The 16076-nt window shown below is 46.4% G+C and overlaps 1 long non-coding RNA gene across 1 annotated transcript; it reads right to left on the bottom strand.

The window, feature by feature from the left end:
* Window positions 1-10631, bottom strand: LOC144107421 (uncharacterized). The gene is made up of 3 exons (XR_013309275.1): window positions 10540-10631; window positions 8577-8807; window positions 1-1159 (listed from the first exon to the last, which is right to left on the bottom strand). It is a non-coding gene; the product is annotated as an uncharacterized LOC144107421 (long non-coding RNA).
* Between the last annotated feature and the right edge of the window lie 5445 nt (window positions 10632-16076).

Raw genomic sequence — 16076 nt, 5'->3', positions numbered from 1 at the left:
GCGCTGTCTCGCAACTAAGATTTATTAGGAAGGAACGCCAAAATATATACATATACAGAAAAACGAAACAGGTGCGATAGGTACGAAGTACACAGATAGCGACAAGGGCACTATCACCTCCAACGTTCAAAAACCCGCATGCACTGCGTCGCTGATCAAACAAAAAAGGTGGTACATCAAGAGGCATCTAAAAAAACCTATCTCGCTATCATATAACGCGACCGAGGGAGTGCTGACACAGACATCTTTTTTCTTTTCGATGAAATATGCCTCCATTATCTCTCTAGAAAGAGGTGCCGTTGTGGAGGGCTCCCGAATAATTTCGATCACCTGGGGATCTTTAACGTGCACTGACATAGAACAGCACACGGGCGCCTTAGCGTTTTGCCTCCATCCCTTACAAAAATTTCTTTAGACAGTCCATAGACGTCTATGGACTTTAGTCTAAGAAGTCTATAGACTGTCCATAGACAAGTCCTTTAGACCAGTCTATAGACAATCTGTAGATTTATGGCCATACACTTTTAGTAGACTTTTGTCTATAGACAGTCCATAGACAAATGTCTACTGAAAGTAGATAGGTCCATAGACAGTCTATAGACACGGGTCCATAGACAGTCTATAGAAGATTTATAGATTTACGGCCATACACTTCCTATAGACTTCTGTCCATAGACCGTCTATAGACAAATGTCTACTGATAATAGACAGGTCTATAGGCAGTCTATAGATGATCTATAGACTTAGGCCATACACTTCCTGTAGATTTTTTTATAGACAAAAATCTACTGGTCCAGTAGACATAGGTCTATAGACTGTCTATAGACATTCCACAGTTATGTGGCCTGGCAATGCTGTAGATATTTGTCTATAGACAGTCTATAGAGCTCTCTAAAAGCCCTAAAAGACCATTGTCTGTAGACTGCTTATAGACAGTCTACAACTGTTGAAAAAGGTCTCCACACGGTCTTCACAAATGACATGGCGATCAGTATACTTACAATTTATTTCCAAGCTATGCAGGCAAGGAATATGCAATACATGCATCATAAGAATGCACCACATAAAAATAAATGTTGAAAGTAATGGTCCAAATATAGTTTCCTCAGAAGCAATCTTGTGACCTGTTGTCTGCAGTCAGTCATCCGGGTATGTTGACCTGTACAAAAGAAGAAAAAAATAAGAGGAACTGAAAAAAAATTCCCAATCCATCTCCACAAATGTGCTTTACAACACAAGGCACATATATCCTGGCTATCCCATTCAAGAAAGCTAGTCAATGTTTTGGTTTGGTTTTATGTGGTCCAAAAACCCAAGGTGACTCAGGCTATGAGAGGTGCTGTAGTGAAAGGTTGCGGAGTAATTTCGGCCACCTGCGGTTTCTTACCGTGCACTGACATTGCATAGAACACAGGCCTCTAGCATTTTACCTCTATCAAAACGCGACAGGCTAGACCAGGATCGAACCTGCATCATTCAGGTTGTAGTAGTAGTACAGTTTATTTGGGACAAAAAATTACAAAATTTGTCCTGGGTGAAAAGGCTAATTGCATTTTTGCCTGATCAGGCCACCCACCCCTGACAGCAGTGGAAACCACTATAGGCATATTCGAACACATTTGCAGTACAGTACATCGTACAACAACCAATACGTATGCAAGCACACAAAACAAAACAAATGGACAACCCTGAGGACTGTGTGCATGCTTCTGTATATGGAAAAAAAAGGTTTACAGATTCCCGAATACTATTTACACGTACAACACACCCAAATATCATCCATGACACAAAAGAAATTCTTTGACTTATTATTCCATTAGGTACATATGTCTTAGTGTTTTCTTTAGGTAGTGATAGGCAGATTGGTAATAATTCAAAGATGGCTGGATATTGATTCAATAAATTTGCTATTTGCATACATAATCTCACATCACCATAGTTGGTGCGAGATCGGGGCACCTGTATTTTATCTTCCCTAAGGAGATGTGGAGTGTTTCTTTTTGTATTTAACCTCAATATCTGAATGGTGTAACATATACAGGTGCACGATTTCCAGAAATAACTTATATTTGAATAGCTTACTGATCTCTAGTATGTCATAGAACTTAAAGTATGGCAAGCAATGTTCTATTTTTGGAATTTTCGAATACCACATATTGAGCGCTTTTGCAGAGGGTGCAGCTACAGCTAATCAAGGTTTCTTTGTGTTGTGTCTGACGATACCAGGGAGCAATATGTTAAACGTGAATGAAAGAGAGCATAGTAAGTTTGTTGCTTCACTGGCAACCTGTTTAATATGCCAAATACACGTTAAGTTCAATTCGGAGAGCTTCTGTGTGCGAATTCCAGAGAAACGTTTCATGAAAGATAACACCTAGAAAGGAAATCCTCTTAGACTGGTTGATAATGTTATTCCTGAACTTTAATTTGAACTCACTATCTTTTTTGCTACCTTTAGGCTTGAAAATCAGGTATTCCATCTTGTTTATCTTTAGGTCTAGTTTATTAAAGGTTAACCAAAAGTCTAAATAGTGAAGCCATTCATTTGCTTCTCTGTAAACGAAGCTTTTATTGCAACCTGAAAAAAATACATTAGTGTCATCTGCATGTATTACCATTTCAGAGCAGCCTGGGGTGTTTACAACATCGCTCATATATATCAAGAATAATATGGGGCCTAGAATTGATCCCTATGGAACTCCGTATTTAATAGTGCCTCGATCAGATTCAGTGCCCTTTATTGTGGTGTATTGCTCCCTGCAAATTAAACAGCTTTCCATCAGGGCATGTGCTGTACCTTGGATTCCATAGAATGGTAGCTTTATTAATAATATATCATGATGGACAGAATCAAAGGCTTTCCTGAAAACTAGAAATAAACCCAAAGTAAACTTTCATTTCTTAATGTTGTCAAGAATTTTCAGTTTAATATAAAGTATTGCAGTTTCAGTTGCCTTATTCTTTCTGAATCCAAACTGCTTGCTTACTATCAAGTTATGCAGAGTGAGGAAATCGACAATTCTTTTGTCCATTATGTGTTCAGCAACTTTTGAAAAGACTGAAAGCACTGACATTGGTCTATAGTTGTTCAAGTCTTCAAAAGCACCACCTTTATGAATAGCTGGAACACGCGCAAGCTTCATTTGGTTTGGAAATATCCCTACTTGAAGTATGCAGTTGCATATATGCATAAGGACTGGAGTTATCAGTGCGGCTACAGCTTTCACGGGGGAAACTTTCACATCATCGTAGGCTGATGTACAGTTGTCCTTCAGCGTCATGATTATGTTGAGGACTTCTTTGGCGCAAGTTGGAGTGAGAAATACAGCTTGAGGACATTGAACATTCATGTATTGTTCACATAATAATGTACCATGAATATCATTTGAGGGACCAACTTCTACAAAGTGCATGTTGAAAAGGCTTGCAATGTTTTCGTCAGTTCAGCCTTGTGTAGGTAATGCACAGCGGTAATGTCGTCTTGTGTAATAGCCTTAACTTGCAGCTTTTCTACAATCTCATTTACTTTGCTTAGCAAGTCCTCATATGAAGCTCTAGGGTTAGAAAGCGACTACGCCACTCCAAAATCATCTAGGTCCTGCTTCAGCTGAGTTATATCACCACTGTTGTGATCGGAAGCCCCGACAGCGGGAACAGACGAGCCCGGCAGGCGCCATCGGACTATGTTTGACCAAAGGTGCTGTCGTCCTGAGAAAAGGATTAGGAACGGCTCCTGACGACGGTGAGCTGTGACGAAAGGCCTCTCATCCCTTCGTCCGGAGTATGGAATGCGGCATTTCTCCCGAACTACGCCCTCACGTGGACCGGCAGAAAGACCCGAACAAAGGCGCCTGACCCGCCTCACTCGCTTGCACTTGCGCGGCCAGACAAAGCGGGGGCAGACACGGCTGATTCATCTTACCCTCTGGAATGCCCGGGGCCGTCAGGACGCCTCTTTCCATGGAGGGAATCACCGCCTACAAAGCCAACGACCTTATGCACATGATCAACTCGTCGGAAACCACATTCCAGGACGCCTCTTTCCCACGGAGGGGATCACCGCCTCTTAAGCCAACGACCTTATGCACCTGGTCAACCGGTCAGAAACAGAATTCCAGGACCTCAAGGCGCCAGGATTCCTTATCGCCTGTGCACGTGTTTGTGGGGGCGGAGCGGTCACAGGGTTAGGGAAGAGACTATGAAGAGTGTGTCTGCCCATTGGACGCTTGATCAGCCACCGGTTTCCCTAGCTAGGTGCCTAGGGAATATCCACTGTATTTAAAACGCGATTTGGCTGGTTTCACGGCACTTCATCTCTCACTTTTGGTCTCCCTGCTTCTGTTGTAAATATGTAAATAAACCTTCAAGTTTACCAACCCTCCTGAAGGCTTCCCTCCGTCGTCTGCAGAGTTCATCGTCATGCGGTGAAGACCTCGGTCCCGATACTCAAGCATATCAACTGGTTGGCAGCGGTGGGGTGGTCTGCGCCTGGTCCTGACTCTGGTATGGTAAGTGCGCGGTCTTTCTCTTGGAGCATTGCCAGGTTTTACAACTTTGGAAAATTGTTAGCCTAGGTAATCGAAGGTTGGTATAAGAGGCAGCCGGGGCTCCTCTGACCACGTGAGTAGAGACTTGCCGTTGCTTAAATAGTCATGGACTGGAAGAAGCTGCGCAAACCAGACCTAGTTCTCGTATGCGGGGAATTGGGTATTGATTGTGGGTCGATCCGTAGAAAACCTGAATTGATTAGGGCAATTGAGGATTCCGGTGCGGACGAGGAGGAGATAGTAGAATGTTGGGAGCTAATTAAGGAGGAGTTGGAGAAGGAAAGGGAAAAAAAGAAGCGAGAGGATGAAGAAAAAAGGAAGCGCGAAGAGCACGAAAGAAAGCGCGAAGAGCAGGAAAGGGAGCTCGAAAGGAAGCGTGAAGAGCAGGAAAGGGAGCACGAAAGGAAGCGCGAAGAGCACAAGAGGAAGCGCGAAGAGCATGAAAGAGAGATCGAGAAAAACGGCTCGATCTACAGATAGCCCAGGCTGCACAGGCAGAACGCACTAGGCTAGAGGTGCCGAACACAGTGGCAAGCCAGGCAGCATCAAAAATAAAAATAAAGGACCTCTTGCAACCGTACAAACTTGGAGAGGACATAGGACTCTTTCTCGTGAACTTTGAGCGGGCATGTGAAAGTTGCGAGTTCCCGACCGAGTCTTGGCCGCAGAAACTTCTGACCATTCTTACATGTGAGGCGGCCCAAGTACTTGCTCATCTGGCAAAAGAAGAGGCGGCAGACTATACTAAAGTAAAGGCAGCACTCCTAAAAAAGTATCACATGTCCGCAGAGGCCTTTCGGCGCCGCTTCAGGGAAGCCAGAAAACAGCCTAACCAGTCATTTCCGGATTTTGCGTATAACCTGAAGGCAGACCTGAAGGAATGGCTAAAGGGAGAACAGGCTTACGGAACTCACGATAAAGTAATAGAGGTGTGCCTGGAGCAGTTTTTTGGCTCTTTGAGGGAAGAAATGCGCGTGTGGGTGCAGGACAGGCCGGGAAATAAAACCCTAGAAAGTGCAGCAGAGCTGGCCGAAGAGTTCCATGCCAAGCGCGTAGCAGAGGGTGCGCGTGCCCCCGTAAGCCCCAAAGTAGAAAAAAAATTTCCACGGATCCAGACAGGAGGGGCAGCAAGCCGCAACTGGGAGCGGAACGAGGGCCACAAAGCAGAATCAAGCAACCCCACAAAGTGGGTGACCGAAAAAGAGAGGGATAAGGCTTTTGAAGCCAGAAAGAAACCAGTGTGTTTCCGTTGTCACGAGCCTCGTCACTTCGCCCGCGCTTGCAGGAAGCAGGAAATCGTTCTCTCCTTGGTGGAGGCGGGCAATGAGAACATGCGCCTGCTAGAGCCATACCTGAAAGACATGCAGGTTAATGGAAAACCGTGCCGGGTTCTGAGGGACTCCGCGGCCACCATGGACGTAATCCACCCCACGTACGTGAACGCAGCTGATTTTACTGGGGAATGTGCATGGATTAGGCAGGTGGCCGAAGAGAATAGCGCATGCTTGCCGATCGCACGAGTTAGAATAGAGGGCCCGTTTGGCGTTCTGGAAACGGAGGCAGCGGTATCACGGAATCTGCCGAAAAAGTTTCCGTACCTCTTTTAAAATCGGTCGGAGCAGATGCTCCAGGAAGAGGGTCGTAGTTTCGGCGATCGAACCGTCCAGGCGCTCACTCGTGCGAAGGCTCGCGAGATTGCAGCTGAAGTAAATCGTAGAAAGAACGAAGGCTCTCCCACGACGGCTCAGGCAGGGGCAAACCCAGGAGGCGATGCTTCTGAGACGAGCGGAGAGGCTCGCGGCAGGAACAGATGCGACGCCGAGTACAAGACTCAAAGGGGGTCCAGTTTGATCGGCTCGTGGTGCAGCAGAAATACCGCGCAGGCATCCTTAAATTGTGCCATGGTGGGGGTTGGTCTTGCCACCTTGGAGTGAAGAAAACTAAAGCTAGGCTTCTACAGGAGTTTTATTGGCCTGGCTGCGTCAGGGATGTCAAGCAGTTTGTAAAGTCCTGCGACATCTGTCAGTGTGTCGGAAAGCCAGGGGATTTAAGGAAGGCTCCGATGAAGCTAGTCCCCGTGATTAGCGAACCCTTCCGTCGTTTGGTGGGGGACGTAGTCGGTCCTCTACCAGTGACTCAGTCGGGCTACCGCTACCGAAAAGGGCGGGAAAACGGGAATGCCGATGGTCTCAGTCGTAGCTTCCCTGCATAATCTGGCGTAAAATGCCCTAATGCTCGAGAAAAGCTACCATAGCATTTTTGGTTCTTGTTTTTTTTCCTTGCTTCTCCGTACCTACCTCATTGCTGAAAAAAATGGTTTCTTACCAAATTTCAGACGCATGTCTTTTGCGAAAAAGGGAAAAACAAAAAGAGGAACTAGTTTTGGTTCAGCAGACTTCCGGGCGTGAGCTGTTGGCGAGGGTTAAGTCATCCAAAATTTGCAGCCATATTGTTCTGTATTAAAGACCTGGCAATGTTCTGAGGCTGGCCGCGTGCTGCCTAGCCGGAGGTAGGGGCTGAGCTCAGATCTGATCGCTAATGCTCCATCGAGGACCCTTGCCAGCTGTGCAGGTCAAGTGGACTGACTACTACGAGGCCGACTGGGACTCTGACGCCCATTAGTGGTGCACCGACCAGCTGCAACCACTTCGTGGCGTCTTCTTGGCGGCGGACGGATTGTTGTTTTCGGAAGCCCCGACAGCGGGAACACACGAGCCCGGCAGGCGCCATCAAACTATGTTTGACCAAAGGTGCTGTCGTCCTGAGAAAAGGATTAGGAACGGCTCCTGACAACGGTGAGCTGTGACGAAAGGCCTCTCATCCCTTCTTCCGGAGTATGGAATGCGGCATTTCTCCCGAACTACGCCCTCACGTGGACCGGCAGAAAGACCCGAACAAAGGCGCCGGACCCGCCTCGCTCGCTTGCACTTGCGCGGCCAGACAAAGCGGGGGCAGACACGGCTGATTCATCTTACCCTCTGGAATGCCCTGGGCCGTCAGGACGCATCTTTCCACGGAGGGAATCACCGCCTACAAAGCCAACGACCTTATGCACATGATCAACCCGTCGGAAACCACATTCCAGGACGCCTCTTTCCCACGGAGGGGATCACCGCCTGCTAAGCCAACGACCTTATGCACCTGGTCAACCGGTCGGAAACAGAATTTCATGACCTCAAGGCGCCAGGATTCCTTATCGCCTGTGCACGTGTTTGTGGGGGCGGAGCGGTCACGGGGTTAGGGAAGAGACTATGAAGAGTATGTCTGCCCATTGGACGCTTGATCAGCCACCGGTTTCCCTAGCTAGGTGCCTAGGGAATATCCACTGTATTTAAGCCGCGATTTGGCTGGTTTCACGGCACTTCATCTCTCACTTTTGGTCTCCCTGCTTCTGTTGTAAATATGTAAATAAACCTTCAAGTTTACCAACCCTCCTGAAGGCTTCCCTCCGTCGTCTGCAGAGTTCATCGTCATGCGTGAAGACCTCGGTCCCGATACCCAAGCATATCACTACCTACATTGTTAGATTCCAGCCCTTCAACTCATTTCGTTAGTTGTATTGTAGTTTTTTTCTTGAACAGTCAGGTGGTTCTGAAAGTCGTCAAACTTATCAGAGAGCAACTGCATTTGCGTCTCAAATGCCTCAAATTTTTTTGACAAAGGCAAAAGAGCATCAAGCTTCGTTTCAGTTCGCGGTAATCTGAGTATCATGTCGGAATCATGCTGCGGATTTTCTGTGGTGCTTGTGCCCTTGTGGTTGCCTTGACAAGTCACATTTCCATGCTTTCTTTTTGGTTTCGCGCTTAGCATTGGAAGATTCTTCTGTTATTCCCGCACATGCCCACGATGAAAATTAAATTTGCACTCTGAGCATGTTGCAAAGATGCTATCAGTGAATGGAAGACTGCAACCACAACAACGAGCTATAGTACGCTCAGATCTTTTACAAAAAAACCCATCCACTTAGGAGCAGCGCCGACATAAAAGGAAAACAAAATCACATTGAGTGAGGCATAATTATGCACAAACCTGCACAAAGGCAGAGACAGTTACATGATGCTCGCAGTTATGGTCACCACTGCCAAGTGAGGTCCCAGTGGAAGGAATCTTCTTTTATAGCCCACAGTGAACCTTTGATGCTATGCCGGATTTCCGGATGACACCGACGACCACGCCTTCCTGGTCCGCTGCTCGAGACTACCGTCCGTCTTCAGGGCCCGTGCGATGACCAGTGAGATGTACGGCTGCACAGTGGGTAATCTGCACAAAGGCAGAGACGGTTATGTGATGCGCGCAGTTATCGTCGCTACTTTGCAGAGGTGACGATAACTTGACGTAGCTTTACATAACATAACTGACGACTTGGCATAACTTGGAAACCTGAAGAACACGATAACCACTGAGCCATAGCGCCGGATTCATCATTTCAGTAAATATGCATGACAAATTTTATAAGGCTGTCATAAAACATTGTAACTAATATCCACATTACGTGCAGCACTCTACCTCTACACTAAATACCTACTGCGAATACTTACCTCTGTATGCATTCCCTTTACATTAACTGGAATAGAATACTTAGAAAACTTGTGCCACGTATCATTGACTCGCTACGAGCTGTTCAGAATGCTGCTCCATAAAACGTACATTCAGTGCTCCTTGCAAAAGAATCCCAACTGGAGAATATTCAAGCTATTATTCTTATACACGCTATTGAACAAGCGCTTCAAAATACCAAAATACCCTGCATGAAGCCTGGTACGTACGCCGATACTGAAACGGGCACAAGCCATGCAAAACCTACCAGGCAGACTGCAAACCAGTTCACCACGGTTTTGCGCCCACAACTTGAAACACTAAGACGAAACAGCATACTCATACACCAGGGTGCGCTCTTTGGAACAAGCGGGTTACAGCGCTTCCATGCCGTGCTCATTATCCAGAAAAACTCAAACAGCACATAGTGGCTGCAGCAGCGCCATTTCAGAACCATACGTGAGCTTCAGACAAGCTCATTATTGTAAGGATCTCAAATTCAGTTAAGTTTTTACTTCAAGTGCAGCCCGGACAGAGCAGTAAAAAGGAGACACTTGCATGCAGGTACCCAACCTAACGCTGATACAAAAATTAACGAAAGCAACGAACACGCTCAAAGAATTATTTCATTGAAACAATTAACGTGTTCATCAAAAGGCGCAGCCATAATAAAACAGCGCGAGCAGAATTGCATTCGTGGCGCAAATAAGCGCCAAGTTACATTGGCGTTTTTGAAATGTAGCAGTCTGAGATCAGAAATGCATACTCTTCCTCTCGCACAATTGGTACTGGAGAAAATTGTGCACGCGTAAGCGGGGTTCATGAACGAGCCTCTCGGAACGAAATGTAAGCCATCTCTAGTCGAGGCGACCTTTGCTCAGCTTTCTAAATGAATTGCCCGCAGGCCAGCGGCGGCGGCCAACCACTCGGATAACAGGGATGGACGAATCCATACGTGTGCAACGAAAGGGGAGACGGTATGCAGCTCGTAGGTTCTTCGCGGTGTTTTTACACGCTCGCCATTTGCGCCGGCAACCACATTTTTTTCAACCATCACTCTATTAGCATTCCTCCACCGCCGCGTCACTAAAACTTTGACAAACGCCTCTAACGCATAGTTTCATTCCGGCCTTCACTCACGGGCTAAGCGATATTTCTGGCTGTGCACCTACCTTTCAACACGGAAAAGCCAGTAGAGAGCTCGCGAGGTGGGCTTACCGTCCCGGGTTTCGCACCGTGTGCTTTTCCGCGCGTCAGGAAAGACATAGCGGCACAGACGTAAGCGCATTATTCGAGAACATGGCGGCTGCCGCTGCTCACACAAACGTGCTTACAAACGCCGCTTACAAACGTGGATAGGAAGTTTGTCGCTGCGCACATAATCTGCTCTGCACACACAGCACTGCTTAGAGTGGCTAAGGAGACCAAATGAATAAAAATAATCGTGTAGACTTACCGTAAGTGGACGATTAAGTTGAATTTCAATCAAAACGTAATCCACGAGAGAAAACGCCACCGACACACCGGCGCACACAGTTGTTTGCTGCCCGGATGATTTTCCGCCGCCTCCGGGCAAAATGGGTAAAAAGTGAAACAGAAACCAATTTCACGGTCATGTCTATATTGGTTGCACTCTTGCCAAATGTAGCTTGCTCTAGCATCCAACACAAAGGGCCATTGCTTTAAAGCATAAATTCTCAACTCGCGCATTAAAACCATAGTGCTTTCGCGAAAACCAAAACCGAAACCTTACTACTTTGCCCATGTGCGCCGCATCTCCCAACGAATAGTATGTGGCGCCCTTTTGAAATAATTATAATGCTGCATAGCATAACGTCTTTTCGGCCTGTGCTTGTGTTTGGAAAACCGGTATGGACAATAGCGTGTTATCGCCTCCGATGCAGCAGGTGTACGGCGAAGAACGAAAATATACTGGGCTTCTGATTGTTGAGTTGCAGCACTTTTTCACGTGAATGAAAACTGCAAAGGTATAAATGGCATATCTTAATTCCGCAGAGAACCATGATCTTTGAGACTCTTCTAATCATGTTTCTGAGAAATGGGCACATCCTTGAATTCTCACCCCCGTTATTCCCCCTTATTTTACAGGAGGTTTTAAGGAGAAATAAATGTACAGCCACTGATGAAATGCGTCCTAATTTATGCGCGTTCGACAGTAACGTTAGAACGATGTAATGGTATATTGTCGAGCGATTTCTTAAAGATGAGTGTGTTCGTTTGATGTAGTACAGTTTGCAGCGCCCTTACTTCAGAAATAGGTGCCTTTCCTCGCTCTACCTGTCAGCATTAAAGATTATTGAATTATATTCTCAATATGCGTCGTGGTTTAAGAAAAATTAGCTCTTCAAAGCTTCTAAAAACAATACACAGGAAGGTATTGCATTGCCGTTGGACAATATTTTTTATCCCTGAAATAGCAAAGGAAGCGGAGGACTCTGACAATAGTTGCGGTCACCCGATGCAGTTTGGTTCGTGGGGGTTTAACGTCCCAAGCCAACTCAGGGAATGAGGGATGCCGTAGTGAAGTTCTCCGGAAATTTCGACCACCTGGGGTTCTTTAACGTTCACTGACATCGCACACTACACGGGCCTCAAGAATTTCGCCTCCATCGAAATTCGACTGCCGCGGCTGGCAAGGAACCCGCGTCTTTCGTGTCAGCAGCCGAGCGCCATAACCACTTAACCACCGCGGCGGCCCGGTGCAGTTCTACTCAGCATGCAGTACGAAAAGAAATGGATATTTTATGCACTTAGTCGAAAGGCAGTGTATACATTGTTAGATAAATATAGGATAGTTATAAACAATAGACAATATGTCTATAGACAATAGTCTATAAGCAGTCTAAAGATTGCCTATAGACGATAGGAAATTGCGGCGGTTAGAGATTTTGGTCTATAAATTGTCTATAGGTCGTCTATAGACAAATGGCTGCTAAGCCGGTTATAGACTAGTCTATAGATGGTTTATAGATTGTCTATAGATAAAAGGAAATTGTGGCGGTTATAGGCTTTAGTCTACAGATGGTCTATAGATTGTCTATGGACAAAAGAAAATAAAGCAGGTATAGACTTTACTCTATATAAAATCTATTGACCGCCTATAGGCAAAGGAAAATTGTTTGCTATAGACTTTGGTCTATAGATGGTCTATAGACTTTCTATGCACAGAAGGAAATGAGGCAATTATAGACTTCAGTCTATAGATAATATATTGGCCGTCTATAGACAAAGAAAACTTTTGTCTGTTACAGACTAGTCTACAGATATTCTATGGACCATCTATAGACAGAACAAAATTAAAGCGGTTATAGACTTTAGTCTATAGGTAGCCTATGGACCACCTATAGACCAAAGGAAATTGATGCGGTTATAGACTTCAGTCTATAGGTAGTCTATGGACCATCTATAGACAAAAGGAAATTAGGGCAGTTATAGACTTCAGTTTATAGATTCTCTATAGACTGTCTATTGAAAAAAATCAGTCTAAAGGGCGTCGATAGAGTCTATAAATAGTCTATAGACAGTGTATAGACCATTTTCATAAGGGATAAAAACGGAGCCGCCTTTGCAAAATCCCTAAGCGACGCGGCAGGACACGCCGAGAGCCGGCACTTTGTACGTGCAAACAACTTTCCCTTAGAAGGGTTCGGGCAAGTTATTCGTCGCATGAATTTAGGGCCCGTACCCTAAATAGCAGACGGCACCAATGAAACGTTTATTTTTTTCACCATGCTAAAAATGAATCTCTGAAAGTGTAATATTTTCAGCGTTAACAATTTTTTTTTACATCTTATCTGCTCGGAATGGGGTGTCTGTAACAGGCAAAAAATTGTTTCGATGATTAGCTACATTTGGCGACATGTAGAGAAAGCCCCTCTCACCACGGGCAAATTCGGTGGTCGTTTACACCTATCTGCTTTTCTGCTCATTTATAGGAATTTACAGCAAGCGGATTTTATTATAGAAAATTTGGTTGTGAAACAACGTTTCCTTGCAGTAACTTTTCTTCAGAAATATTTATTTCTGCAGTTGTGGTTTTTTTTTGCAGCTAACAACAAACCTCGTCTTGACGGCATTCTCCCGACGGATGAAGTGCTCCTTAAAAATTTCGCCCTCACCCTAGCTACCCACCCCATTTCACCAGTCGACAAAATCCGCGTGCTTGGGCTGGTTACTTACTCCCATGGCGCGCACGCAGAAGTCATAAAGACACTCCAAACACACGGACAACAGACCGCCCAACTGATTCGCCGCATAGCGAACCGCCGGGCTGGCCTCCGCGAGCGACACACGACTCGCCTCACCCAGTCTTACGTCATAAGCCGCAGCACATATGCCTTTCCATACCTACCCCTAACACAAAAGGAGAGAGACCGGGTAAAGGCGCTCCTGCGAAGTTGCACGAAAACGGCTCTACGTCTTCCCCCCAGCACATCAAACGACCGACTCTTCAAACTCGGTGTCCACAACACCTTTGAGGAACTCACAGAAGCTACCTTTACGGCACAAATATCCCGTCTATTCAATTCAGAGGCTGGCCGCACTTTATTGTCCCAATTAAACCTCAGCCCAACTACACACCCCTACCGAGGGGATCCCCCTTTCTCCTATCTTCCGCTCTAACCTCAAGTACCCCCGTACCCAAAACAAGAGTAGCAAGGGCTCGGGCCCTCCGCAAACAGTAGGCGATGACCATGAGGTGGTCTACGTGGACGCTGCGGAGTCCACGTCAGGCATCTGTATTAGGATTACTGGCTACCAACACAAGCGATTAGCCCTGATAGCTCGACAGGCTATACTTTCGGCACAAGCTTACCTTCAAGGTGTGGGGTTGTCTCTGTCAGTGGACAAATCCGGCTTTATTCTGTTTCCAGGTGTAGGAAGACGTCAAGCGCGGTTGAAGATAGACCTCGGTCACTCTTTCCTCCGTCAATTCAATCACGCGCGTTTCCTGGGCGTCATTATTGACTCCCGTCTACAGTAGCGAAAAGCCGTAGACGCGATTGTTTCATCTATATCATCTCGTCTCAATGTGATCCGTAGAATTGCACGTGAGCAATGGGGAAACCATCCTTCTTCAATGGTCAAACTTCATGAAGCGCTGGTGGTCAGCCGGATAATGTATCAATTACCTTTAGTTTCCCACTCGGCATCACAACTTGAGCGTCTCGAAGTTGTCCAGAGAAAGGGCCTAAGAAGAGCCATTGGAGTTCCCCAGGCGGCTGCGAATAAGACAGTACTTCATGAGTCCCTATCGAAACCTCTTAGCCTTATCGCTTCTCAGAGACTATTAATGCATCTTGACCGCTTAGGAGAGACGGTAGCTGGGCCATGCCTTCTCCAGCGGCTCTGCAAGATATATGAGTCGAAGGCTTACTTGGCACTCAATACTCTTAGTTCTTTAGGCATTAATGTCCGAAGGCAAAGGAAACGGTTGAAACCCCCCTGGTCTTTTCCGACCCTCGACTGTAAGGTCACAATTCCCCATGTGAGCGCAAAGCGCAGCTCTTCTTTGGCAGCAACGCGTTCGCTTGTACTGGAATACTTGGAAACAGAGTATGCCTGCCATCTTCAAATTTTCACGGATGGTTCTGTGGACAAGGTCAAACAAGCTAGCGCAGCGGATTTTTACATTCCTTCTTTGGACTGTAAGTGGTCTGTACGCTGTACTGCTGTTGTATCCTCCACAACGGCTGAAAGTGTTGCTATTGAGGCGGCTTTACGGAAGTTAGGGTCTTGTCCGGCTCAACCTGTTGTCATCCTGATTCAAAATCAGCCCTTCAGAGGTTAGAGCGCGGATTCCCTACTTACGCCTTGTCTCTAAGCTCTCCGCGCTTGGTGCAGAATCTGCACAGCAGAGGTTTACACTACATTTCCAGTGGGTGCCCTCTCACATAGGAGTCAACAGTAATGAGGTAGCAGACAGTCTCGTCCATAAAGCTCTCTCAAGGATTCCATCAAAAAAAGTACCTCAAGATGGGGAAAGTCTCTGCAGAAAAACGGTGCTCGATCACTTCAGTACCCTGTGGAGTGCGTCCCACAAGCCATGTGTGACCAAGGGACTGAGAAGATCTCAGGCGACCCTTCTACATCGAATTCGCACGGCCTCTGCTCGCACTCCTGCATGGATGCATAAAACCGGCATAGCATCGTCTCCGCTCTGCTCTTTATTTGGTGTGTGCGGGGATATCGAACATTATATTATGTACTGCCCAAAGCACAAAGCGGAAAGGCATGTGATGTTCGCTTCCTTCAAGAAGACAGGAACGCGTCACAGCACAGTGCAGGACATTGTCTACCCGAGTGGAAACCAAACATGCAGAAGGGAGGCTGCACGCCTTCTTTTAACATTTCTGCAGAACACGGATCTTGTTTTTAAACGGTGACAGCAGGAACGGACTATGGCCCACTGTGACTGAATGTGTGCGTAGATGGTGTCTTCCGGAGTGGACTACTTTATAATGTGAGTGCATGTGTGTATGGAGTGTGGCACAACAATGGCCTATGTTCAAGTGTGACTGAATATGTGCATAGATGGTGACTTCTGGAGTGGACTGTGATGTGAACTGTGTGGATTGATTGTGTGCATAGATGGTGACTGCGGGAGAGAATGTGTGCTATTATAAGAGACTGTGCGCTTAGCGGGGTAGATGCGGCATTGTTAATATCGAAGGGACGCTGCGGTGGAGCAATTGCCGGCAGAAGAAGCAAGGCTAACCCCACCTGTAGCATTCAACACCTCAACCTCAACCTCCACGTCAGGCTCCCGTATGGCCCTGGCGGTAGCCGACAATCAAGCAAAACTTCTGACTTCCAGCTCAGTCATCACCAATTCTACAACAGAGGCAGAAGAGGCAGCCATCGCGCTTGCTCACATTTCTACATCTGCCACAAAAACTATCTCTGACTCTAAATCTGCCATTCTCAACTATGCCAATGGCTACATATCCCGCACTGCTGCTCGTTTACTAC

Source organism: Amblyomma americanum, chromosome 1 (genome assembly GCF_052857255.1).
Source record: "Amblyomma americanum isolate KBUSLIRL-KWMA chromosome 1, ASM5285725v1, whole genome shotgun sequence".
NCBI lineage: Eukaryota > Metazoa > Arthropoda > Arachnida > Ixodida > Ixodidae > Amblyomma > Amblyomma americanum.
This window is presented reverse-complemented; position numbering and strand designations above follow the sequence as displayed.